The 24,378-nt window shown below is 42.9% G+C and overlaps 2 protein-coding genes and 2 pseudogenes across 9 annotated transcripts in view; 1 reads left to right on the top strand and 3 right to left on the bottom strand.

Annotated features, from left to right (window-relative positions):
- PTRH2 (peptidyl-tRNA hydrolase 2) overlaps window positions 1–24,378 on the bottom strand; it is a 1,137,200-nt gene that overhangs the window by 287,875 nt on the left and 824,947 nt on the right. The gene's annotated exons all lie outside the window — the stretch shown is intronic.
- SKA2 (spindle and kinetochore associated complex subunit 2) overlaps window positions 1–24,378 on the bottom strand; it is a 976,874-nt gene that overhangs the window by 867,499 nt on the left and 84,997 nt on the right. The window contains exon 1 of one of the 2 annotated variants that reach the window (XM_050764801.1): window positions 9,555–9,559. The exons of the other annotated variant lie outside the window; for it this stretch is intronic. The gene's annotated coding sequence lies outside the window, so the exon portion shown is untranslated. Of the gene's footprint in view, window positions 1–9,554; window positions 9,560–24,378 lie in introns of those variants that run through there. 2 annotated transcript variants of the gene reach the window in all.
- LOC126939443 (heterogeneous nuclear ribonucleoprotein A1-like) lies at window positions 34–1,389 on the bottom strand (annotated as a pseudogene).
- On the top strand, window positions 2,632–5,858 carry LOC126938291 (obg-like ATPase 1; annotated as a pseudogene).

Genomic DNA, 24,378 nt, shown 5'->3' with positions numbered 1-24,378 from the left:
TAAAACATGTCTTCTTTGTAGCAGTTATGCCCTGCCACCACTGTGCTTGGCTGAGTTCACAAATCTGTTGTAACCTGTAGCTTCCCTGTCACTTCTCTGGCTCTCTTCTCCTGCTAAGCTTTGTTTCCTAATTAAAATCTTCTGCCACTGCCATAGCTACTTCTGCTACTGGAACCTCCATAGCCACCTTAGTTTCATGGTTTGGCAAAGTATTGGCCTGTACCACCATTGGGGCCAGAGCTTCTGCCTCCAAAGTTTCCTCCCTTCATCAGTCCCAAATTTGAAGACTGATTGTTTTAATTGCCAAAATAATTGTAGCTTCCAACACCTCCAAAATTGCTTCCATCATTACCAATCCATTATAGCCATTCCCACTGCCACCATATCCACCACCACCAGAGCTGCCACCAAAGCCACCATGGTCACTGAAGTTTCCTCCACGACCAAAGTTGTCATTCCCTCTGAAACCACTTTCACAACCACCACCAAAGTTTTCAGAACAACTTTGACCTCTTTGACTGAATGAAGCACTAGCCATCTGTTGCTTTGACAGGGCTTTCCTAACTTCACAATTGTGGCCATTCATAGCATGGTATTTCTGAATGACAATCTTATCCACGGAGTCATGGTTATCAAAGGTTACAGGGGCAAAGCCCCTTTTCTGGCCACTGCCTCAGTCAGTCATGATTTCAATCACTTTAATTTTTTCGTACTGTTCAAAATAATCTCTTGGCCGGGCGTAGTGGCTCATGCCTGTAATCTCAGCACTTTGGGAGGCTGAGGCGGGTGGATCATGAGGTCAAGAGATCGAGACCATCCTGGCCAACATGGTGAAACCCTGTCTCTAATAAAAATACAAAAATTAGCTGGGTGTGGTGGTATGTGCCTGTAGTCCCAGCTACTTGGGATGCTGAGGCAGGAGAATCGCTTGAACCCAGGAGGCGGAGGTTACAGTGAGCCAAGATCGCAGCACTGCACTCCAGCCTGGCAACAGAGCAAGACTCCATCTGAAAAAAAAAAAAAAATCTCTTAGGTGATGTTCTTCAATGTCTTTAGTGCCACCAACAAATATCTTTTTCACAGTTGAGGGGGCACCTGGTCTTTGAGAATCTTCTCTTGAGACAGCTCTCTTTGTTTCCACAACTCTTCCATCCACCTTGTGTGGCCTTTCATTCATGGCTGCATTCACCTCCTCCACAGTGGCATATGTGACAAACCCACAGCCCCTGGAGCACTTGGTGTTTGGATGTCTCATGACCACACAGTCCGTGAGCATTCCCATTGCTCAAAATGGCTCCTCAGGCTCTCATCAGTTGTTTCAAAGCTCAACCCCCTAATGAAGAGCTTCCTCAGTTGTTCGGGCTCTTTAGGAGACTCTGACTTACACATGATGGCAAACAGAAGAGAGACTTTAACGATGCTTCCTCGGCAGTGTCCACAGGCAGAAAGCTATTTTTTTTTTTTTTTTTGAGACAGAGTCTCGCTCTGTTGCCCAGGTTGGAGAGCAGTGGCGCGATCTTGGCTCACTGCAAGCTCCGCCTCCCGGGTTCACGCCATTCTCCTGCCTCAGCCTCCTGAGTAGCTGGTACTACAGGCGCTCGACACCACACCCAGCTAATTTTTTTTGTGTGTGTATATATATATATATGTATTTTTTTTTTAGTAGAGATGGGGTTTCACTGTGTTAGCCAGGATGGTCTCAATCTCCTGACCTCGTGATCCGCCCGCCTTGGCCTCCCAAAGTGCTGGGATTACAGATGTGAGCCACCATGCCTGGCTGCAGAAAGCTATTTTTAAATTTTTTTGAGATGGAGTCTCACTCTGTTGTCCAGGCTGGAGTGCAGTGGCGCCATCTCAACTCACTGCAACCTCTGCCTCCTGGGTTCAAGCGATTCTCCTGCCTCAGCCTCCCGAGTAGCTGGGACTACAGGCATGTGCCACCACGCCCAGCTAATTTTTGTATTTTTAGTAGAGATGATATTTCACCATATTGGCCAGCCTGGTCTCGAACTCCTGACCTCAGGTGATTCACCTGCCTCAGCCTCCCGAAGTGCTGGGATTATAGGCGTGAGCCACTGCATCCAACCAGTAATGTACTTTAGATTTACAAATTGTTTGGAATCTTAAAATCAGTCATTAAATCTAGAGAGTTTTGTCATAGATCAAAGAGGGTTCCAAAACAAATTAGTCACCCCTTTACTTGTAGAAGAAGTTTATAATAAACTTTAGATGTACCTTATGTCCAAAGGAAGCACTTGGTGTTTTATACAATGTAGTATCAAAACACAGATAAGGGGCCAGGCATGGTGGCTCACGCCTGTAATCCCAGCACTTTGGGAGGCCGAGACGGGTGGATCAGGAGGTCAGGAGATCGAGACCATCCTGGCTAACACAGTGAAACCCCATCTCTACTAAAAATACAAAAAAATTAGCCGGGCGCGGTGGCAGGTTGCAGTGAGGCAAGGTTGTGCCACCTCATTCCATCCTGGGCGACAGAGGGAGAATCTGTCTAAAAAAGAGAGAGAAAAGAAAAGAAACTTCCAATTTTCCAATTTGTTTAGATCCAGGAATAGACCAATTTGAAAAATCTTAAATAATATTAACTACTCAGGCCATAGTATTCTTCATAAAATGGCTGTAAGAGGCAGCAATACTAAGAGAAACATGAATTTATGAACATAAGTCCTGCTTTTTCCCCCTCAGTTTGATTTAAATTTAATATCCTCCCACAATAGAAGATGATTTACAATAAAGAGATAAACTGGAAAGAATAAGAAAATGGAAACAAGATGTCATTTCTTTTTACTACCCAACAGATTTGCCATATGTTTTAAAATGATGTTTGGCCATCTACAGTAAATTAAACAAAATGCTTTTTAAAATAATGTAACACTTTAAACTATTTTTACTACCAAACTCTCCCTCTCTTGTGAAATATCCATCTTACTAAGCAAAGGTTTATTGAAGCTCCACTTACATCTATGTTGTTTTTAGCTCATTTCCTTTTTTTTTTTTTTTTTTTTGAGACGGAGTCTCGCTCTGTCGCCCAGGCTGGAGTGCAGTGGCCGGATCTCAGCTCACTGCAAGCTCCGCCTCCCGGGTTCACGCCATTCTCCTGCCTCAGCCTCCCGAGTAGCTGGGACTACAGGCGCCCGCCACCTCGCCCGGCTAGTTTTTTGTATTTTTTAGTAGAGACGGGGTTTCACCGTGTTAGCCAGGATAGTCTCTATCTCCTGACCTCGTGATCCACCCGTCTCGGCCTCCCAAAGTGCTGGGATTACAGGCTTGAGCCACCGCGCCCGGCCCATTTCCTTTTTAAAAAAGCAATTGGTGAGTTTATTTCCCAGTTTAGCTGTTATAATGAAATATAAAAGGCATTTCTGTTTTGGCCTCTAGTATAGCATTATCGAAAGCTACGAAACTCACAGCAAAATATAGGACAGTGTAAAATTAGAAACTGCTGGTGTTTCTTTAGCAGCAGTTGCTGCCCTTGCAGTTGTTTTCCCCTCTTGCCACCAGCACAAATCTGAAAGTCACCTCTGTGTACCAGACAACAAACCCCAAGTGTGTTTTTTAAATAACAGCTTTATTATTCACATAGCATAGACTTCACCCTTTTAAAGTACACAATTTGGTGGGTTTTAGTATATTCACAGAGTTGTGTAATATTTACCATTGTCCATTTAGAACATTTTCTTCTCTACAAAAAAAAAATAACTCAAAAACTCCATACCCGTTAGCATTCATTCCCCATTTCTTCATTCCCCCAGTACCTGGCAATCACTAATCTACATTCTGTCTCCGTGGACTTGCCTATTGCAGACATTTCAGATAAATGGAATCATAATTATGTGGCCTTTGTGACTGGCTTCTTCTTCTTCTTTCTTCCTTTTCTTCTTCCTGGTTTTTTTTTTTTTTTTTTTTTTTTAGAGACAGGGTCTCGCTATGTTGCCCAGGCTAGTTTCAAACTCCTGGGCTCGAGGTGCCGTTCAGAGCCCGGCCCTCCTGTTCTGCTGCCGCTGCCGCCCAAGTGCGTGGTACTTGGCAGAGGTGCTGGGCCTGCATTCTCTCCTTCCTCCCCGCCTCCGGCTGCCGGTAGGTCCTTCCTCTCGCAGCCGCTGGGAGCCCTGTCTTCGCCAAGGCCAATCACGACGCCCTGAAAAGAAAGAGGTGATGGAATTAAACCACCCCCAATCATTGGAAGATTTGGAACCCCACTGAAAATTGGTATTGGTGGATTGCTAAATGTTGGGAAATCTACTTTCTTCGATGTATTAACCAGTAGTCAGGCTTCAGCAGAAAACTTCCCTTTCGGCACCACTGCTCCTAATGAGAGCAGAGTACCTGTGCCAGATGAAAGGTTTGACTTTCTTTGCCAGTACCACAAACCAGCAAGCAAAATTCCTGCCTTTCTAAATGTAGTGGATATTGCTGGCCTTGTGAAAGGAGCTCACAATGGGCAGGGCTTGGGGAAAGCTTTTTTTTTTTTTTTTTTTTTCTTTTTTAATCCCATATTAATGCCTGTGATGGCATCTTTCATCTAACATGTGCTTTTGAAGATGGTGATATCATGCATGTTGAAGGAAGTGTAGATCCTATTGGAGATACAGAAATAATACATGAAGGCCAGGCGCGGTGGCTCAAGCCTGTAATCCCAGCACTTTGGGAGGCCGAGACGGGCGGATCACGAGGTCAGGAGATAGAGACCATCCTGGCTAACACGGTGAAACCCCGTCTCTACTAAAAAATACAAAAAACTAGCCGGGTGAGGTGGCGGGCGCCTGTAGTCCCAGCTACTCGGGAGGCTGAGGCAGGAGAATGGCGTAAACCTGGGAGGCGGAGCTTGCAGTGAGCTGAGATCCGGCCACTGCACCCCAGCCTGGGCGGCAGAGCAAGACTCCGTCTCAAAAAAAAAAAAAAAGAAATAATACATGAAGAGCTTCAGCTTAAAGAGGAGGAAATGATTGGTAAACTAGACAAACTAGAAAAGGTGTCTGTGAGATGAGGAGATAAAAAAGTAAAATCTTTGGGAGGCCAAGGTGGATCACAAGGTCAGGAGTTCGAGACCAGCCTGGTCAATATGGTGAAACCCCGTCTCTACCAAAAATACAAAAATTAGCCGGGCATAGTAGCACATGCCTGTAATCCCAGCTACTCAGGAGGCTGAGGCAGGAGAATTGCTTGAACCCAGGAGGTGGAGGTTGCAGTGAGCCGAGATTGCACCACTGCCCTCCAGCCTGGGCAACAGAGCAAGACTCTGTTGAAAGAAAGAAAGAAAGAGAGAGAGAGACAAGGAGGGAGCAAAGAAGGAAGGAAGGAAGGAAGGAAGGAAAAGAAAGAGGGAGGGAGGGAGGAAGGAAGGAAGGAAATTAAAGAGTAGGTGGACAAGTATGACCCAGGTGCGTTTGTCACTCCTTTTAGTGGGGCCTTGGCAAGAATTGAGTGCTGAGGAGAGACAGAAGTAACTGGAATCGAACACGACACAAAGTGCTTTGCCAAAGATCATTAAGGCTGGGTTTGCAGCATTCCAACTAGAATACATTTTCACTGCAGGCCCAGATGAAGTGCGTGCATGGACCATCAGGAAAGGGACTAAGGATCCTCAGACTGCAGGAAATATTCACACAGATTTTGAAAAGGGATTCATTGTGGTCGAAGTAATGAAATACGAAGATTTTAAATGGGGAGGTTCTGAAAATGCAGTCAAGGCTGCTGGAAAGTACAGACGACAAAGCAGAAATTATATTGTTGAAGATGGAGATACGATCTTCTTCAAATTTAACACGCCTCAACAACCGAAGAAGAAAGATAATGCATGTTTTACAGTACTCCAGACAAAGCAGAAATTATATTGTTGAAGATGGAGATATGATCTTCTTCAAATTTAACACACCTCAACAACCGAAGAAGAAAGATAATGCATGTTTTACAGTACTCCAGATGTCTACACTTAATAAAACATTTGAGGAAAAAAACAAAACAAAACAAAAAAAACTCCTGGGCTCAAGCAATCCTCCTGCCTCGGCCTCCCAAAGTGCTGGGATTACAGGCATGAGCCACCATGCCCGGCCAGCTTTTTTCACTTAGCTTAATGCTTTCAAGGTTTATTCCTGTTGCAGAACGTATCAGTACTTCATTCCTTTTTATGGTCAAATAATATTCCATCGTATGGATATACTACATTTTGTTTAATCATTCACCACATGATGGACATTTAGGTTGTTCTTGTGTTGTTAAGAACAATGCTGTTACTAACATTTATGTACAAGTTTTTATGTGGATATATGTTTTTATTTTTCATGATTATATGTACAAGGGATGAAGTTGCTGGGTCATATGATAACCTTTTGAGGAACTACCAGACTATTTTCCAAAGTGACTGCACCATTTAGCATTCCCACTTGCAGTGCATAAGAGTGCCGATTTCTCCACATTCTAACACTTGCTATCTATCTTTTTGATTATAGCCTTTCTAGCGGGAATGATTTTGATTTGCATTTCTCTGGTGGCTCGTGACATTGAGAATCTTTTCATGTGCTCATTGTCCATTTGCATACCTTCTTTTGAAAAATGTCTTTTCAGATGCATTTTTTTAAAATTATGGGTTTTATCTTAATATTGGGTTGTAAGAGTTTTGTAGAATATATTCTGAATACAAGTCACATATCAGATATATGATTTGCAAGTATTTTCTCTCATTCTGTGGGTACTTGCACTTTCTTGATGGTATTTTTTGAAGCACTAAAATTTTTAGTTTTCATGAATACCAGTTTATCTATTTATTTCTTTGGTTGCTTGTGCTTTTAATGTTGTATCTAAGAAACCATTCTCTAACTCAAGAAAATTTACTTTGGGGGGTCATAGTGGCTCACACCTGTAATCTCAGCACTTTTGGGAGGTTGAGACTTGAGACCAGGAGTTGAAGATTAGCCTGGGCAAAATAGTGAGACCCTGTCTCAAAAAAAAAGATTAAAAAGTAACCAGGCGTGGTGGCGTATTTCTGTGGTCCCGGCTACTCAGGAGGCTGAGGTGGGAGGATTGCTTGAGCCCAGGAGGTGGAGGCTATAGTGGACCATGTTCACACCTCTGCACTCCAGCCTGGGTGACAGAGTGGGACCCTGTCTCCAAAAATAAATAAATAAGAAATTTAAACATATATTTTTTCTATAAGTTGTATAGTTTTACTTCTTACATTTTGAGTTTATTTTTATGTATGGTGTGACATAGGAGTCCAAATTAATTTTTTTGCAATTCACATGTCCCAGCACCATATATTGAAAGGCTCTTTCTCACTGAATTTTCTTGGCATCTTTGTCAAAAATCAGTTGACCATGAACATAAGGGTTTATTTCTGGGCTCTAATTGTATTGCATTGATCTATATGAATGTTGAATGTTCTTATACCAGTACCACACTGTCTTGATTGCTGTAGCTTTGTGCTTGATATGGTTAGGCTTTGTGTCCCCACCCAAATCTTATCTTGAATTGTAATCCCCATAATTGCCATAATCCCCATGTGTCAAGGGAGAGACCAGGTGGAGGTAATTGTATCGTGGAGGCAGTTCCCCATGCTGTTCTCGTGACAGTGAGTTCTCATAAGATCTGATTGTTTTATAAGGGGCTCTTTTCCCTTTTTCTTGGCACTTCTTCCTGCTGCCTTGTGAAGAGGGTGCCTTGCTTCCCCTTCACCTTGGTTGTAAGTTTCCTGAGGCCTCCCTAGCCATGCTGAACTGTGAGTCAATTAAACCTCTTTCCTTTACAAATTACCTAGTCTCAGGAAGTTATTTATAGCAGTATGAAAACGGACTAATACAGTGCTGTTTTGAAATCAGGAAGTGCCAGTCCTTCAACTTCGTTCTTTCTCAGGGTTGTTTTGTCTATTTTATGTCCCTTGTATTTCTGTCACTATTTTTCTCCCTTTTGTAGTTTTAACTGACCATTTTATATGACTTCATTTTTTTCTTTTTATTTATTTCATATTTTTCTTAGCATATTCATTGTACTTCTTTTTTTAACAACTTTTTTCAGTGGTTGCTCTAGGTTCCCTTGTTTTTTTTTGTTTTTTTGGGGTTTTTTTTTTTTTGTCTTTTTTTAGAGACAGGGTCTCACTGTGATACCCAGGCCCAAGTGCAGAGGTGTGAACGTGGTTCACTGCAGCCTCTACCTCCTGGGCTCAAGCAATCCTCCCACCTCAGCCTCCCAGATAGGTGGGATTACAGGCACCAGCCACCACACCACTCTAATTTTGTTATAGTAGTTTTTGGTAGAGAGTCTCACCATGTTGCCCAGTATGGTCCCAAATTCCTGGCCTCAAGCAATTCTCCCACCTCAGCTTCCCAAAGTGTTGGGATTACAGGCATGAGCCACCATGCCTGGCCAACTCTTGTATTTTAATCTGAATTTTAGGATCAGCTTGATAATTTCTGTAAGAAAGAAAACTGGGGTTTTGATAGGATTGCCTTGAGGCTGGGCATGGTGGCTCATGCCTGTAATCCTGGCACTTTCGGAGGGCGAGGTGGGCGGATCACCTGAGGTCAGAAGTTTGAGACCAGCCTAGGCAACATGGTCAAACTCCATCATTACTAAAAATGCCAAAATTAGCTGGATGTGGTGGCAGACACCTGTAATCCCAGCTACTTGGGAGGCTAAGGCACTAGAATCATTTGAACCCAGGAGGTGGAGGTTGCAGTGAGCTGAGATGGCGCCACTGGACTCCAGCCAAGGCGACAGAATGAGACTCCGTCTCAAAAAAAAAAAAAAAATCACATTGTACCCCATAAATAAGCACAATTATTATTTGTCAAAATAAAAAATTATATAAGAACTAATAAACAAGTATAGCAATATTGTAGGGTACAAGATCAATAAACAAAAACCACTCATATTTTTGGCTGGGTGTGGTGGCTGGGCTCAGTGGTACAACAAGCCCAGGAGTTTGAGACCAGCCTGGCCAGCATGGTGAAACCCCATCTCTACTAAAAATACGAAAAATTAGCCAGGCGTGGTGGCGCATGTCTGTAATCTCAGCTACTCAGGAGGCTGAGGCACGAGAATCACTTGAACCTGGGAGGTGGAGGTTGCAGTGAGCCAAGGCCATGCCACTGCACTCCAGCCTGGGTAATGGAGCAAGAATGTCTCAAAAAAAAAAAAAAAGAAAATGTTCATGTAGTACATGTATCAAAACATCACACTGAGGCCGGGCGCGGTGGCTCATGCCTGTAATCCCAGCACTTTGGGAGGCCGAGGCAGGTGGATCACTTGAGGTCAGGAGTTAAAGACCAGCCTGGTCAACACAATGAAACCCCGTCTCTACTAAAAAAAATAAAAGAAGAGGAAGAAGAAGTTGGCAGCATGGGAACGGGGAGGAACAGGTGGGGAGTGGGGATGTTGTTAAAAAAAAATACTGGTCTGCTTCAACCCAAGAGGAATCAGAAGATCCAAAGCAGTTTGGGAAAGCCAGAACCATCAGAGATGGAGGGAGAAGGAAAATCCAGGGGGTGGGAGGTTCTGTTTGGCAACTGGGGTGAAGGGATTGCTTTCTCCCTGCTGGGATTCCCCCCAGCCCCTCCAGTCAGTCAGGAAGGGAGCAGCCTATTTCACTGCAGGCCCAGATGAAGTGTGTGCATGGACCATCCTTAAACTCCTGGGTGCAAGGGATCCTTCTGCCTCAGCTTCTCGAGTAGTTAGGACTACAGGTGTGTGTGCCACCATGCCCAGGTAAGTTTTTTTATTTCTGGGGAGTGGGGGAGCTGTCTCGCTATGTTGCCCTGGCTGATCATAAACTCCTGGGCTCAAGGAATCTTCCACTCAGCCTCCCCAGTGGCTGTATTACAGGCATGAGCCACTATGGCCAGCCCTCCTATAATACTTTTAAATCATCTCAAGATTAAGCCTGGCTAATTTTTGTTTGTTATGGCTTTTTGTTGTTGTTGTTGTTTTGTAGAGATGGGATTTCTCCATGTTGCCCAGGCTGGTCTGGAACTCCTGGGCTCAGGTGATCCTCCCTTCTCGGCCTCCCAAAGTGTTGGGATTATAGGCATGAGCCACTGCACCCAGCGTAGCAGTAGCATTTTAAAGAAATATGCTTTTGGCCAGGCATGGCGGCTCATACCTGTAATCATAGCACTTTGGGAGGCTGAGGTGGGAGGACTGCTTGGGCCTGGGAGGTTGAGGCTGCAGTAAGCTGTGATCACACCACTGAACTCCAGCTGGGTGACAGAGCAAGACACTGTCTCAAAAACAGTACATATATATATATATATGCTTTAGATTTTCATATTTTCTCTAGCACTGCAGACTGCTAAATAATCATAGTCAATTAATGGAAATGAACTTCTATTATTGCTCATTGAGTTATGAATTAAAACAAGTAAGTTATGAAAACATACTAATTATTGATATTTTGTGTAGATCAGCAATATTTGAACTTTCTCCCACCTGAGTGGAAGGCAAGCTAAACTTGGAAGCACTCTTGGATTTTTTTGTTGTTGTCGTTTTGTTTTGATTTAATATTTTTATTGCTTATATTTCTTTTTTGTGTTTTAATCTGTTAAAGTCAAAGATTTTTAAAATTCCTGGAGTGATAGAATTTTAACAATTTTATTTTATTTTTATTTTATTTATTTATTTATTTATTTATTTTGAGACGGAGTTTCACTCTTATTGCCCAGGCTGTAGTGCAACGGTGCGATCTCGGCTCACCGCAACCTCCGCCTCCCAGGTTCAAGCGATTCTCCTGCCTCAGCCTCCCTAGTAGCTGGGATTACAGGCATGTGCCACCACGCCCAGCTAATTTTGTATTTTTAGTAGAGACGGAGTTTCTCCGTGTTGGTCAGGCTGGTCTCAAACTCCGACCTCAGGTGATCCGCCCGCCTCAGCCTCCCAAAGTGCTGGGATTACAGGCGTGAGCCATTGCGCCCGGCCAATTTTAACAATTTTAATACTGTCTAACCAGCAAGTTTATGAAATCTTTTTTTTTTTTTTTTTTGAGACAGAGTCTTGGTCTGTCGCCCAGGTTGGAGTGCAGTGGTGCAACCATGGCTCACTGCAGCCTTGGGCACCAGGTGCAAGCAATTCTCCCACCTCAGCCTCCAGAGTAGCTGGGACTACAGGCAGGCAGCACCACACCTGGCTGATTTTTTAAAAATTTTTAATAGGGACAGGATTTTGCTATGTTGCCCAGGCTAGTCTTGAACTCTTGAGCTCACATGACCCTCTTGCCTCGGCCTCCCAAAGTGCTGGGATTACAGTTGTGAGCCACTCTGCCCAGCCTGAAGTCTTTAATTGATACACCTAAAGTTACTTTTATGATGCATAACTTTATTTATTTATTTATTTAGAAACAGAGTCTTGCTCCGTCACCCAGACTGGAGTGCAGTGGTGCCATCTCGGTTCACTGCAACCTTCGCCTCCTGGGTTCAACCAATTCTCCTGCCTCAGCCTCCCAAATAGCTGGAATTACAGGCGTGGGCCACGAAGCCCAGCTAATTTTTCATTTTTAGTAGAGATGGGGTTTTACCATGTTGGCCAGCTGGTCTTGAACTCCTGATCTCAAGTGAGCCACCTGCCTCGGCCTCCCAAATGCTGGGATTACAGGCATGAGCCACTGCATCCAACCTTATGATGCATAATTTTAGAGACTTTTTAAAGACAAATATTGAACTTATAAACAGTTTAATGAAAACTCAGATTTTATCTGCATATGATCTATCTTTATTTTTTTTACTTCTATTCTTAAGTTATACATGTTTATTATAAAAATATTCAGATTAGTAGGGAATTTTTAAAAATGTAAAATTATCTTGTTCATCCTAAATCCCATTTTTCAGTAGTAACTACTGTGAACACTTTTTGGGAGCAGGGAGGGGACAGGGTCTCACTCTGTCGCTCAAGCTGGAATGCAGTGGCACAGTCTTGCAGCCTCCGTCTCCTGGGTTCAAGAGATTCTTGTTCCTCAGCCTCCCAAGTAGCTGAGACTACAGGTGTGCGCTACCATGCCTGGCTAATTTTTTTCCTTTTTTTGTATATTTTTGTAGAGACAGGATTTCGCCATGTTGGCTAGACCAGTCTTGAAATCCTGACCTCAAGCAATCCACCCACGTCAGCCTCCCAAAGTGCTGGGATAACAGGCGTGAGCTGCTGTGCCTGGCCTTGTTAACAGTTATGTATGTTACCTTCCATATATTTATCTATGCATATACAAATCTGTCCTCTGTGACCCATTTTGTACATATTTTTTATTATATAATTTATTTTTTAAAAAATTCTTTTCGTAGAATACTTTTTCACACTAAAGATTCCCATAGTGGGAAAATAACAATCTATTACTTATAGTTTTATATTTGTGGGTAGATTGTTTTAGAACAAATAAAACACATTTGAGAATTAAGTCTCAGTTTGGAATTTGTAATATTTTGATGCATCTACAAGGAGGACCTAGTCCTTAAATGGAACTTCTGTATATTCAGAAGCTCTTTAAGCTTTTCTTCACAGGATTTAGAAATTCCTATGTGAGAAATCAGCATTTCCTAATTTTAAACTTTCCCTAGTATATGTAGTCATCAGTAGCTGGTATCTACTGAACAAAGAGGGAAGTTTTTGAAAATGAAACACTGGCTAATTTTCTGCAAAGTTTTTATTCATGAATTAACAGTATTTTCCTTTGTCCATTTTTCCCAGGGCAAATATAGTAGCAGTTTGGTCATGTACTGGCAGTAATAAAGCTGGATTCTCTTTAAGAGATTGATCAGGTCGGGCACGGTGGCTCACGCCTGTAATCCCAACACTTTGGGAGGCTGAGGCAGGCAGATTACTTGAGGCCAAGAGTTAAGAGACCAGCCTGACCAACATGGTGGAACCTCGTCTCTACTCAAAGTACAAAAATTAGCCAGGTGTGGTGGCGTGTGCCTGTAATCCCAGCTACTCGGGAGGCTGAGCCTGGAGAATTGTTTGAACGTGGGAGGCAGAGGTTACAGTGAGCCGAGATTGCGCCACTGCATTCCAGCCTGGGTGACAGAGGGAGACAGTCTCAAAAAAAAAAAAAAAAGAAAAGAAAAGAAAAGGCAGGGGAAATCATACGTTTGCATCTGTAATGTCCATGTATCATGGACTCTGCCCTAGACTAGACTAGTGTCATCCAGTGCAGTAGCTGCTAGCCACAAGTAGCTATTGAAAACTTGAGGCTGGGCATGGTGGCTTATGCCTATTATCTCAGCACTTTGGGAGGCTGAGGCAGGAGATCACTTAAGCCCAGGAGTTCAAGATCAGGTTGGGCAACATAGCCAGACCCCATCTCTGCAAAAAATTTTAAAATTAGCCAAGTGTGATGACATGCACCTGTAGTTCCAGCTACTTGGAAGGGTGAGGCGGCAGGATCATCTGAGCCTGGGAAGATCGAGGCTGCAGTGAGCCATGATGGCACCACAACACTCCAGCCTGGGTGATGGAGTGAGTCCCTGTCTTAAACAAACAAACAAACAAAACCATAAAACAAAACCTTGAAATGTGGATAATCTGGATTGAATTATGCTGTAAATGTAAAATACACATCAGATTTCTAAGACTTAGAACATAAAAGAGAACGTAAAAGATCTCACCAGTAATTTTTTAATTGATCACATGTCGCAATGGTAATATTTAGGGGTATATTGGGTTAAATAAAGCATGTTATTAAATTAATTTTAGTTGGGCATGGTGGCACATGCCTGTAGTCCCAGTTGCTGGGGAGGCTGAGGTATTTTTTAAAGTAAGTGTTGGCCAGGTGCAGTGGCTCACACCTGTAATCCCAGCACTTTGGGAGGCTGAGGCAGGCAGATCACTTGATGTCAGGAGTTCCAAACCAGCCTGGCCAACATGGTGAAAGCCCGTCTCTACTAAAAATACAAAAATTTGCCAGGCATGATGGTGCGTGCCTGTAATCCCAGCTGCTCTGGAGGCTGAGGCAGGAGAATCGCTTGAACCCAGGAGGCAGAGGTTGCAGTGAGCCGAGATCACTCCAGCCTGGGCAACAAGAGTGAAACTCTGTCTAAACAAACAAACAAACAAACAAACAAACAAACAAACTGAGTGTTAAGGATTGTTAGAGCCCAGGAGTTCAAGGTACAGTGAGCTATCATCATGCCACTCACTGTACTCCAGCCTGGGCAATAGAGCAAGACCTTGTCTCTTTAAAAAAACAAACAAAACAACAACAAAAAAAACTATGTTGCCCAGGCTGGAGTGCAGTAGCTATTCACAGTATTCACAGGCACAATCAGGGCATGCTACAGGCTGTAACTCCTAGGCTCAAATGATCCTCCTCTTCAGACTCCCAAATAGTTGGAACTACAAGCCCTCGTTAGCATGCCTGAATTTTTTTTTTTTTTTTTTTTTTTGAAATAGAGTCTCACTCTGTCACCCAGGCTGGAGTGCAATGGTGTGATCTCAGCTCATTGCAACTGCTACCTTCTGGGTTCAATCGATTCTCCTGCTTCAGCATCCCCGTAGCTAGGATTACAGGCACGTAACACCACACCTGGCTAATTTTTGTATTTTTAGTAGAGATGGGGTTTCACCATGTTGGCCAGGCTGGCTGATCTCAAACTCCTGGCCTCATGATCTGCCTGCCTTAGCCTCCCAAAATGCTGGGGTTACAGGCATGAGCCACCATGCCCTGCCACGCCTGAGTTTTTAAAAAGACCTGGGTGTTTATCTGGGATGTGAGCTCCTGTTTCCGTTTACTGTTTTTAATGTGACTGCTAAAAATTTTAAACTACACATTATATTTCCATTGGACCTCGCTGCTCTGAACTAACAGATGAGGACCATAACACTGGCTTTAAAAATTACATAATATGGCCTGGCACAGTGGCTCAAGCCTGTAAACCCAGGAAATTAGGGGAACTTGGCCAGGCACTGTGGCTCACACCTGTAATCCCAGCACTTTGGGAGGCTGAGGCAGGCAGATCACTTGATGTCAGGAGTTCGAAACCAGCCTGGCCAACATGGTGAAACCTGGTCTACTAAAAATACAAAACCATTAGCTGGGCCTGGTGGTAGACGCCTGTAATCCCAGCTACTTGGGAGGCTGAGGCAGGAGAATTGCTTGAACCCGGGAGCTGGAGGTTGCAGGGAACCGAGATCACACCATTGCACTCCAGCCTGGGTGGCAGAGCAAGACTCCATCTCAGTAAGTAAATAAATAAATAAATAGGGGAACTTGGAACGGGAGCCATGCGGGAATGGTGCTGGGTACGAGGTCTGTGTGTCTGGTTCCAGGGCTATCTTGAGTCACGGTCCACCCACGCGGGCTGCTGTCATCTCAGCAATGGCCAGGTTGTAGATTAACTGCCTTGAGGTAATCTCTGGAATTTAGTGGTTGGGTCTTCATGCCTGATGTGTTTCAAAATTAGCCCCTGGAATTTCTAAATAAGTACATAATTAGATAAGATTCTTCTTCTTCTTCTTCTTCTTCTTTTTTTTTTTTTGAGATGGAGTCTCGCTCGGTCGCTCTCACTCTGTCATCCAGGCTGGAGTGCAGTGGTGCACAGCTCGCTGCAACCTCTGCCTCCCAGATTCAAGTGATTCTCCTGCTTCAGCCTCCTGAGTAGCTGGGATTACAAGCACCTGTACCTTGCCCAGCTAATTTTTGTGTTATTAGTAGAGAGGGGGTTTTTCCATGTTGGTCAGGCTGGTCTCGAATTCCCGACCTCAAGTGATCTGCCTGTCTCGGCCTCCCAAAGTGCTGAGATTATAGGCATGAGCCACCATGCCCAGCCTATTATTTTCTTTTTCAGGCAAACCAGTTTCTGTACTAAAAGGGTCACATTTACACATTATGGGCAGGAAGAATATAGGGTGAAGAACACCCTTCTTTTCTTTTTATCGATAGAACAGTAGCTTTCCTGGAAGCTCTACCCATTAGACTTCTAATTATGTCTCACTGAGTGGGACATGGCCACTCTTATTTTCAGGAGAGTCTAGGGTGGTAAATAGATGTGTCTGGGCACATTGCTGCCCTAAACAAAATCAAGATTATGAATGAAAATTGGGTAGGCAACTAGTGGTGTCTGCCATAGGAACTAGCTTTATTTTATTCTAGTTGTATACTCAATTATGCTAGCACCATAAAATAAATAAAATAATAAATAAATAAAATAAAATAATAAAATAAAATAAAAAATAAATAAAATAAAATAAATAAATAAAAAGGCATCTTGGTCCTTGTATTAGTCTGTTCTCATGCTGCTATAAAGGACTGCCCAGGACTGGGTAATTTATAAAGGAAAGAGGTTTAATCAACTCACAGTTGCACAGGGATGGGGAGGCCTCAAGCAACTCACAATCATGGTGGAAGGGGAGGCAAACACATCCTTCTTCACCTGGTGGCAGGAAGGAGAAGTGCCGAGCGAAGGGGGAAAAGCCCCTTATAGAACCATCAGATCTCTTGAGAACTCACTCACTATCACTAGAACAGCATGGGGGTGACTGCCCCCATGACTTCATTACCTCCCACTGGCTCCCTCCCACGGCATGTGGGGATTATGGGAACTACAATTCAAGATGAGATTTGGGTGGGGACACAGCCAAACCGTATCAGTCGTTTATTAGGTTGCCATGTAGTTTGATCAATTTGGGGGTTCTATTTTTCTTTTTTTAAAAAATAGAGATGGAGTCTCGTTCTGTTGCCCAGGCTGGAAATATAGAGGCATGATCATAACTCACTGCAGCCTTAAACTTCTGGGCTCAAGCAATCCTCCCACCTCAGCCTCCTGGGCAGCTGGGACTACAGGCACAGGCCAGCACACCCGGGGAACTGTTTTATTTTTATTTTTTGTACAAATGGGGTTTTGCCATGTTGTCCAGGCTGGTCTCAAACTTCTGGGCCTCAAGTGATCCGTGATCTACCCTCTCAGCCTCCCAAAATGCTGGAATTACAGGCATGAGCCATCACACCCAGCCTAATTTTTAACATTTTTATAGACACAGGGTCTCACTTTGTTGTTAAAGCTGGTTTTGAATTCCTGGCCTCAGGCCGGGCGTGGTGGCCTATAATCCCAGCACTTTGAGAGGATGAGTCGGGGCAGAGGCCAGGAGTTCCAGACCAGTCTGGCCAACATGGTGAAACCCTGTCTCTACTAAAAATACAAAAATTACCTGGGCGTGGTGGCGGGTGCCTGTAGTCCCAGTTATTTGGGAGGCTGAGGTAGGAAATCACTTGAACCTGGGAGGTGGAGGTTGCAGTGAGCCAAGATCATGCCAGCTTGGGTGACAGAGTGTGACTCCATCTCAAAAAAAAAAAAAAAATTCCTGGCCTCAAGCCACCCTTCCGCCTTGGGCTCCCAAAGCTCTGGAACTGTAATTCTGGAACAGGTATGAGCCACTGATCAAGATGTCTATTCCCGTGCCAATATCATACTGTTTTATTTGCCATAGCCTCATTTTAAGTTTAATATATGATAAGACAGGTCCCCTTTGCTGGTCTTCCTTTCCAAATATTCTTGACCATCTCCTTTATTCTTCTATATGAATGTTAAAATTACTGTCCAGTTTTTAAAAAAAATTGATGTATTCTGATTCTGATTGCACTTATATGCTAATTTGGATTTGTATGTTACATTTATATGTTAATAAAAGAATTGGCACCTTTATGATACTAATTCTTCCTCTTCAAAAACATAGAATGTTTTTCCTTCGTTTAAAGGTATGATTTTTATGTCTTTTAAAAAGGTCTAAGTCTTGAATTTTTATGTAGCCAAATTTATAAAAAAATGTTTCCTTACAGCTTCTGAATTTGGTAACACATGCTTTAAAAGGCCTTTTTCACTCCAAAATTAGAAAAAATTCATCTATGTTTCCCTTAGTACTTTTGTGGTTTCATATTTCATCTTTAAGTTTTAATACATATGTAGTTTATTTTGGCATAATGATTTGGGTTTTTTTTTTTTTTAAAGTCTAACCAGTTGTCTCATTACATTTAATGCATAAACCGTCTTTCTCCCACTGATCTGGAATGCTAGTTTTATCATATTGTGAACTCAGTGTGTAGTGGACGTTTTTGTTTTTGCAAGTTGTTCTGTTTCTATACTAATACAATAAACATTTAGCCTCTTTGGAGTGCTAAGTGATTTCATCAAAACATTTAATGTTGGCCGGGCACAGTGGCTCACACCTGTAATCCCAGCACTTTGGGAGGCCGAGACGGGCGAATCACGAGGTCAGGAGATTGAGACCATCCTGGCTAACATGGTGAAACCCCGTTTCTACTAAAATACAAAAAAAATTAGCCGGGCGTGGTGGTGGGCACCTGTAGTCCCAGCTACTCGGGAGGCTGAGGCAGGAGAATGACGTGAACCCAGGAGGCGGAGCTTGCAGTGAGCCGAGATTGTGCCACTGCACTCCAGTCTGGGCGACAGAGCGAGACTCTGTCTCAAAAACAAAACAAAACAAAACAAAACAACAAAACATTTAATGTTCAATTCCCTGTGAATTCCACATTCTTCTTCCATTTTGAGATAAGGAAAGTGAATCTAGAGAAGGTAAGTTAATTGGTTGGACACTGTGACTCATGCCTGTAATCCCAGCACTTCGGGAGGCCAAGGTGGGTGGATTGCCTGAGGCCAGGAGTTCGAGACCAGCCTGGCCAAGATGGTGAAACCGCATCTCTACTAATAATACAAAAATTAACTGGGTGTGGTGGTGCGCACCTGTAATCTCAGCTACTCAGGAGGCTGAGGCAGGAGAATGGCTTGAACCCGGGAGGCGGAGCTTGCACTGAGCCAAGATCGCACCGCTGCACTCTAGCCTGGGCAACAGAATGAAACTCCATCTCAAAAAACAAAAAACAAAATACAAAAAAAAGAGAGAGGGAGAGAGACAAGGTAAGTTCTTTCTCATGCGTTCGTATGTGGCCTCTTGTACTTTCCCCAGGGAGAGCAGCTTGTAGTCTTCATTACTTCCGAGTGGGAATGAGCATTCACATTAGAAGGCATGGATGAGGTTCTGAGGTTAATACTGTGGTATTGATCCAAGGACCAAGCAATGCACGGGTGCCCTCCTCTCTTTGGCATTCCAGATCAAGGTGGCTACAGAGAGGTATACACAAAGAATGGAAATCCAGTACCTCCTACTATGCAGCTGTGTTAGGTTGGATGTTTTCTCTCTTCTCCCTGAAACTAACATGACACAGACTGCAGAGAAGGCCTCTATAAGAGACAAAAAAGAGAAATAAGTAAGACCCAAGGAATGCCTTGGACTCTAACCAATCGTATTAACCACTCCTCCTAGGAGCTGAGGGGCCTAGGAAAGCCTTTTTGGGGCGGTAGTCCTGAGAAAATGGAGCAGAAGTGTTCTCTGCCAAGATCTGCAGAGTTGAACCATATATCTCTAGTGTAACCAAAGGGCTACAGAGATTAAAAACTGAGGTGGGGTTGATGGTGGTTATGGTTAGAGTCATCGTTTCCTTAGTGTTTTTATGTTCTCAGCCTATGACTGTTTGCCACTTCTACAAACCCCAGTTCTTCAGAATTTCTCATTAGAAACCTCAAGAATTACCTAAAGGGTATGTGAACTCCTAGCTGCTGGTATCTTCCATCATCCAATAATCGAAAAACATATCATTATTTCAAGATCTCTTTTGAAAAATAGTTTCACTAGGATGTAATTCCAGTTTGACAATGATTTTCGTTTCAGACATTAGAGGTGTTATTCTGCTGTCTTCTGGCTTCTTCCGTTGCTGTTGAGAAATCTGCTGTCATTTTCATTTGTTTCTTTGTAGGTAAGATATATTTCTCTCTAGCTGTTTGAGGATTGTTCTCTTCAGTTTTCTGTAGTTTCACTATGATGTGTCTTGATGTGGATTTCTTTTTATTTTTCTGGATTGCAGTTCACCGAGTTTCTTTAAGAATTTGGGTCTCATTAATTCTTAAAAATTCTCAGTCATAACCTTTCAAATATGTCCTCTGCCCCATTTTCTCTATTTCCTCTTTCTGGAACTCCAGAGTTTGTGCTTTGTCATCCATGACCCATGATCTTTCATGCTTTCCATTTCTTTGTCTCTGTGCATTCTGGGTAACTTCTTTGTGGCTATCTTCTAGGTCACAAATTATTCATTCATACTATTCATCTGTTTAATCTTTCCATTGATTTTCTACTTTCAAATATTATAATTTTCTCTTTTTTATATTTTTTCCCTCTCCCAAAATCAGGTGTTATTTAAAAAAATTATTATTATTATTATTTTGAGACAGAGTCTCACTCTGTCGCCCAGGCTGGAGGATTGCAGTGGCACGATCTCAGTTACTGCAAGCTCCCCATCCTGGGCTCAAGCAATTCTTGTGCCTCAACCTCTGGAGTAGCTGGGACCACAGGCCCGCGCCACCACGCCCAGCTAATTTTTGTATTTTTAGTAGAGGCAGGGTTTCACCATGTTGGCCAGGCTGTTCCTGAACTCCTGGCCTCAAGTGATCCACCCGCCTCGGCCTCCCAAAGTGCTGGGATTACAGGCATGAGCCACCGCACCCAGCCTTTTTATAATAATTTTCATTAAACAGTTGTTTGATTCCCTACTCACTGCCTACTTTCATGCCATGTTTTAACTAGTCAAACTGCTGGTCTCATGTTTTGTTTTTTGTCTTTGAGACAAAGTCTCACTCTGTCACCCAGGCTGCAGTGCAATGGTATGATCTCGGCTCACTGCACCCTCCACCTCCTGGATTCAAGTGATTCTCCTGCCTCAGCCTCCCGAGTACTTGGGATTACAGGCGTGTGCCACCACATCTAGCTAATTTTTTTTTTTTTTTTGAACTGGAGTCTTGCTCTGTGGCCCAGGCTGGAGTGCAGTTGCACAGTCTTGGCTCACTACAGCCTCCTGCTGTTTCAGCAATTCTCCTGCCTCAGCCTCCTGGGTAGCTGGGATTATAGGCACAGGCTACTATGCCCAGCTAGTTTTTGTATTTTTAGTAGAGATGGGGTTTCACCATGTTGGCCAGGTCGGTCTCAAACTCCTGAGTTCGGGTGATCCACCCATCTCAGCCTCCCAAAGTGCTGGGATTACAGGCGTGAGCCACGGCGCCTGGCTTGGTCTCATATGTTGATAGTAGTCAAAGCTAGATAATGGGTACCTAGGGATTTGTTAGACTTTTATCTACTTTTGGTATATTAAATGATTTCCATAATAAGTTTTAAAGGGCAGGGAGAGGGTCATCACACTTTAAAAAGTTGGGGATAATTGAACACATGAGAATTTAAACTGGGTTATGGAGAAGACAGAATTGTGGGGCATGAAACTTTTCTGGAATACAGTGGAGGATTCCGAATGGGTTGAGGACAGCAGGAAGGGAGGCTGTGGATATGTGGGAGACAGGAAAGAAGAGGCAGAGAGTAGGAAGTGGGTTCCAACCCATGATGGGAGGAAACCAACACAGTCTCTTCCATTTTCCTCAGGGCCCTAGGACCACAGAGCCACTAAAATAATCTATATGCTGCCTTCATTTGAATATCAAGGGCTGCTGGTGTCTGATTTCAGGGAATGTTTTGCATTGCTCCCTTCTGTCTAGTCCAGTATAGCCAGTCTGACCTCTTGGCTCAACTGGTATCATCTCCAGCCAATTCATGCCATGTCTTGCTAAGAGAAAGAGCATAAGAGGCAATGAAGAAAAGAACCGTTCAGACTTCTTAGGTGACATAATTCTGTCTTCCCAGTTTCTGTCCTGTCATGAAAAATTTGAAGACAAATTTTAATTAAAGTATACACATTCGACCGCGTGTGGTGGCTCACGTCTGTAAGCCCAGCACTTTGGGAGGCCTGAGGTCAGGAGTTTCAGACCAACCTGGTCAACCTGGTGAAACCCCATCTCTACTAAAAATACAAAAGTTAGCCAAGCATGGTGGCACTCGCCTGTAATTCCAACTACTCAGGAGGCTGAGGCAGGAGAATCACTTGAAACTGGGAGGTGGCGGTTGCAGTGAGCCAAGATCATGCCACTGCACTCCACCCTGGGTGACAGAGCAAGACTGTGCCTCAAAAAAAAAAAAAAAAAAAAAAAAAAAAAACCCACATGCATAAGCAGAGAATGTGCATTAAAAAAATCAGCAGAGCCTCACATTCAAGCATTTTCTACACAAGAAACAATTCCTAAAATATGTGCTTAGAATTACTAGGGTTTCTCTTGCAAACATTTTAATAACACCTCATTCTTTTGGAATTGTGGTTATATGTCATGTTATTAGAGCTTTACAGCAACTCTCCTGGGTAAAGCGGTTATTACTAGGTCATTTTATAGAAGGAAAAACAACCAGTACTTTTTTTTTGCTTTACTTCAGTAGCTATGGCCTCCTTCAATTTAGCATTTCAATTCTGGCTCATAGTGGGGGCTCAAAAAATATTTGTTGGAGGAATGCCATTTAAAATACAGTGATTGGATAGGAGAATATTTGAGGGCATTAAAATTTTTTAAAAGCCAAAAAAATTACAATTGGACTTATAAGATTTTGATTTTTTTGTATATTTTCTTTTAAAAAATAAGCTTGTCTAGGCTGGGCTTGGTAGTACATGCCTGTAATCCCAGCACTTTGGGAGGCTGAGGCGAGTGGATCACCTGAGGTCAGGAGTTCGAGACTAGCCTGGCCAACATGGTGAAACCCCGTCTCTACTAAAAATACAAAAATTAGCTGGGTGTGGTGGCACACACCTGTAATCCCAGCTACTTGGGAGGCTGAGGCAGGAGAATCGCTTGAACCCAGGAGGCGGATGTTGCAGTGAGCCGAGATCCCACCACTGCGCTCCAGCCTGGGTGACAGAGCAAGACTCCATTTCAAAAAATAAATAAATAAATAAATAAATAAATAAATAAAGTATATGAATAAATAAATAAGCTTCTCTTTTGGCTTCCTCCAATGTAGTCTCTTTGAGTAGGAAGAAATTACATTACTATGATCTAGACTAGTAAATTTTTTTTTTTTTTTTTGAGATGGAGTCTCTCTCTTATTGCCCAGGCTGGAGTGCAGTGGCGTGATCTTGGCTCACTGCAACCTCTGCCACCCGGGTTCAAGTGGTTCTGCTGCCTCAGCCTCCCGAGTAGCTGGGATTACAGGTGCCTGACATCATGCCTGGCTCATTTTTGTAGTTTTAGTACAGATGGGGTTTCACCATCTTGGCCAGGCTGGTCTTGAACTCCTAACCTCATGATCCACCCTCCTCGGCCTCCCAAAGTGCTGGGATTACAGGCGTCAGCCATCGCGCCCTGCTGACAAGTACATTCTTCCAGCAAAAAACTGAGTTAGAATTGGTCCCTGGAGCTATTTTCCATCCCTAAAAAGATGACGTCAAGCTATCATGTATAATAAATAACAACTCAATTGACCACGTATTTTCCTTTAAGCCTAATGATGAAATAATATCATAATGAAATACTTAGAAGTTTTAAGGGAAAAAATCCTTTAAGTCATTAAATTAAAATTTAAACCAAAACAATAACTTCACTGTTTTAGAATAAAATTGGCCTATGAAAGGTTTGATAGGGAACGATAGTAAGATTAACGTACTACAGCATTTGCCTTTAGCGTTTACTTAGTAATACTTGGAGCTATCATAAATGTGCAAATGAAGACATTATTTATTGTATTACTGCTGAGATTAATATTGTCTTTTTCAGATTTCTAAAACATTACAACAAATGCACACATGAGGGCGCTCTAATCAGCCAGATATGGAGAGGGCATAGGCATTTGTTGACTTAAGTCAAAACTAGTTCTATACTTTTACAGATGGAAAAATCAAGGTCCACCGAAGAGGTTATGATTCTACATGAATTATTCTCTAGAGGAAATAAATTGGGTATTAGAATTTTAAAAAGATTGAACAGAAATCCCTGTCAGTGAATTTATGCTGGAGAATTTTGACTCTTATCCCAGCAACTCCTTATTGAAAATCTTTACCCATGGCATGACATAATTTATCTTCAATCTTAAATGGGTTTGGTAATAGTGTTTATAAGATGTAGGAAAAATAGTTAATTAGAATATTTTTATGAACTTTTGCTCTATAAAATTATAAAATGTTAATTGTGCTTCATTTATACTTTTTTTTTTTTTTTAAGATGGAGTCTCACTCTGTTGCCCAGGCTGGAGTGCAGTGGCGTAATCTCGGTTCACTGCAACCTCTGCCTCCTGGGTTCAAGCGATTCTCCTCCCTCAGCTTCCCAAATAGCTGGGACTACAGGCACACACCACCACACCCAGCTAATTTTTGTATTTTTAGTAGAGACGGTGTTTCGCCATGTTGGCCAGAGTGGTCTTGAACTCCTGACCTCAAGTGATCTGCCTGCCTTGGCCTACCAAAGTAGTGGGATTATGGGTGTGAGCCACCAACACCTGGCCTATTTATACTTAAGGCTGATTCTC

This window comes from Macaca thibetana, chromosome 16 (assembly GCF_024542745.1).
Source record: "Macaca thibetana thibetana isolate TM-01 chromosome 16, ASM2454274v1, whole genome shotgun sequence".
In the NCBI taxonomy this organism is placed as follows: domain Eukaryota; kingdom Metazoa; phylum Chordata; class Mammalia; order Primates; family Cercopithecidae; genus Macaca; species Macaca thibetana.
This window is presented reverse-complemented; position numbering and strand designations above follow the sequence as displayed.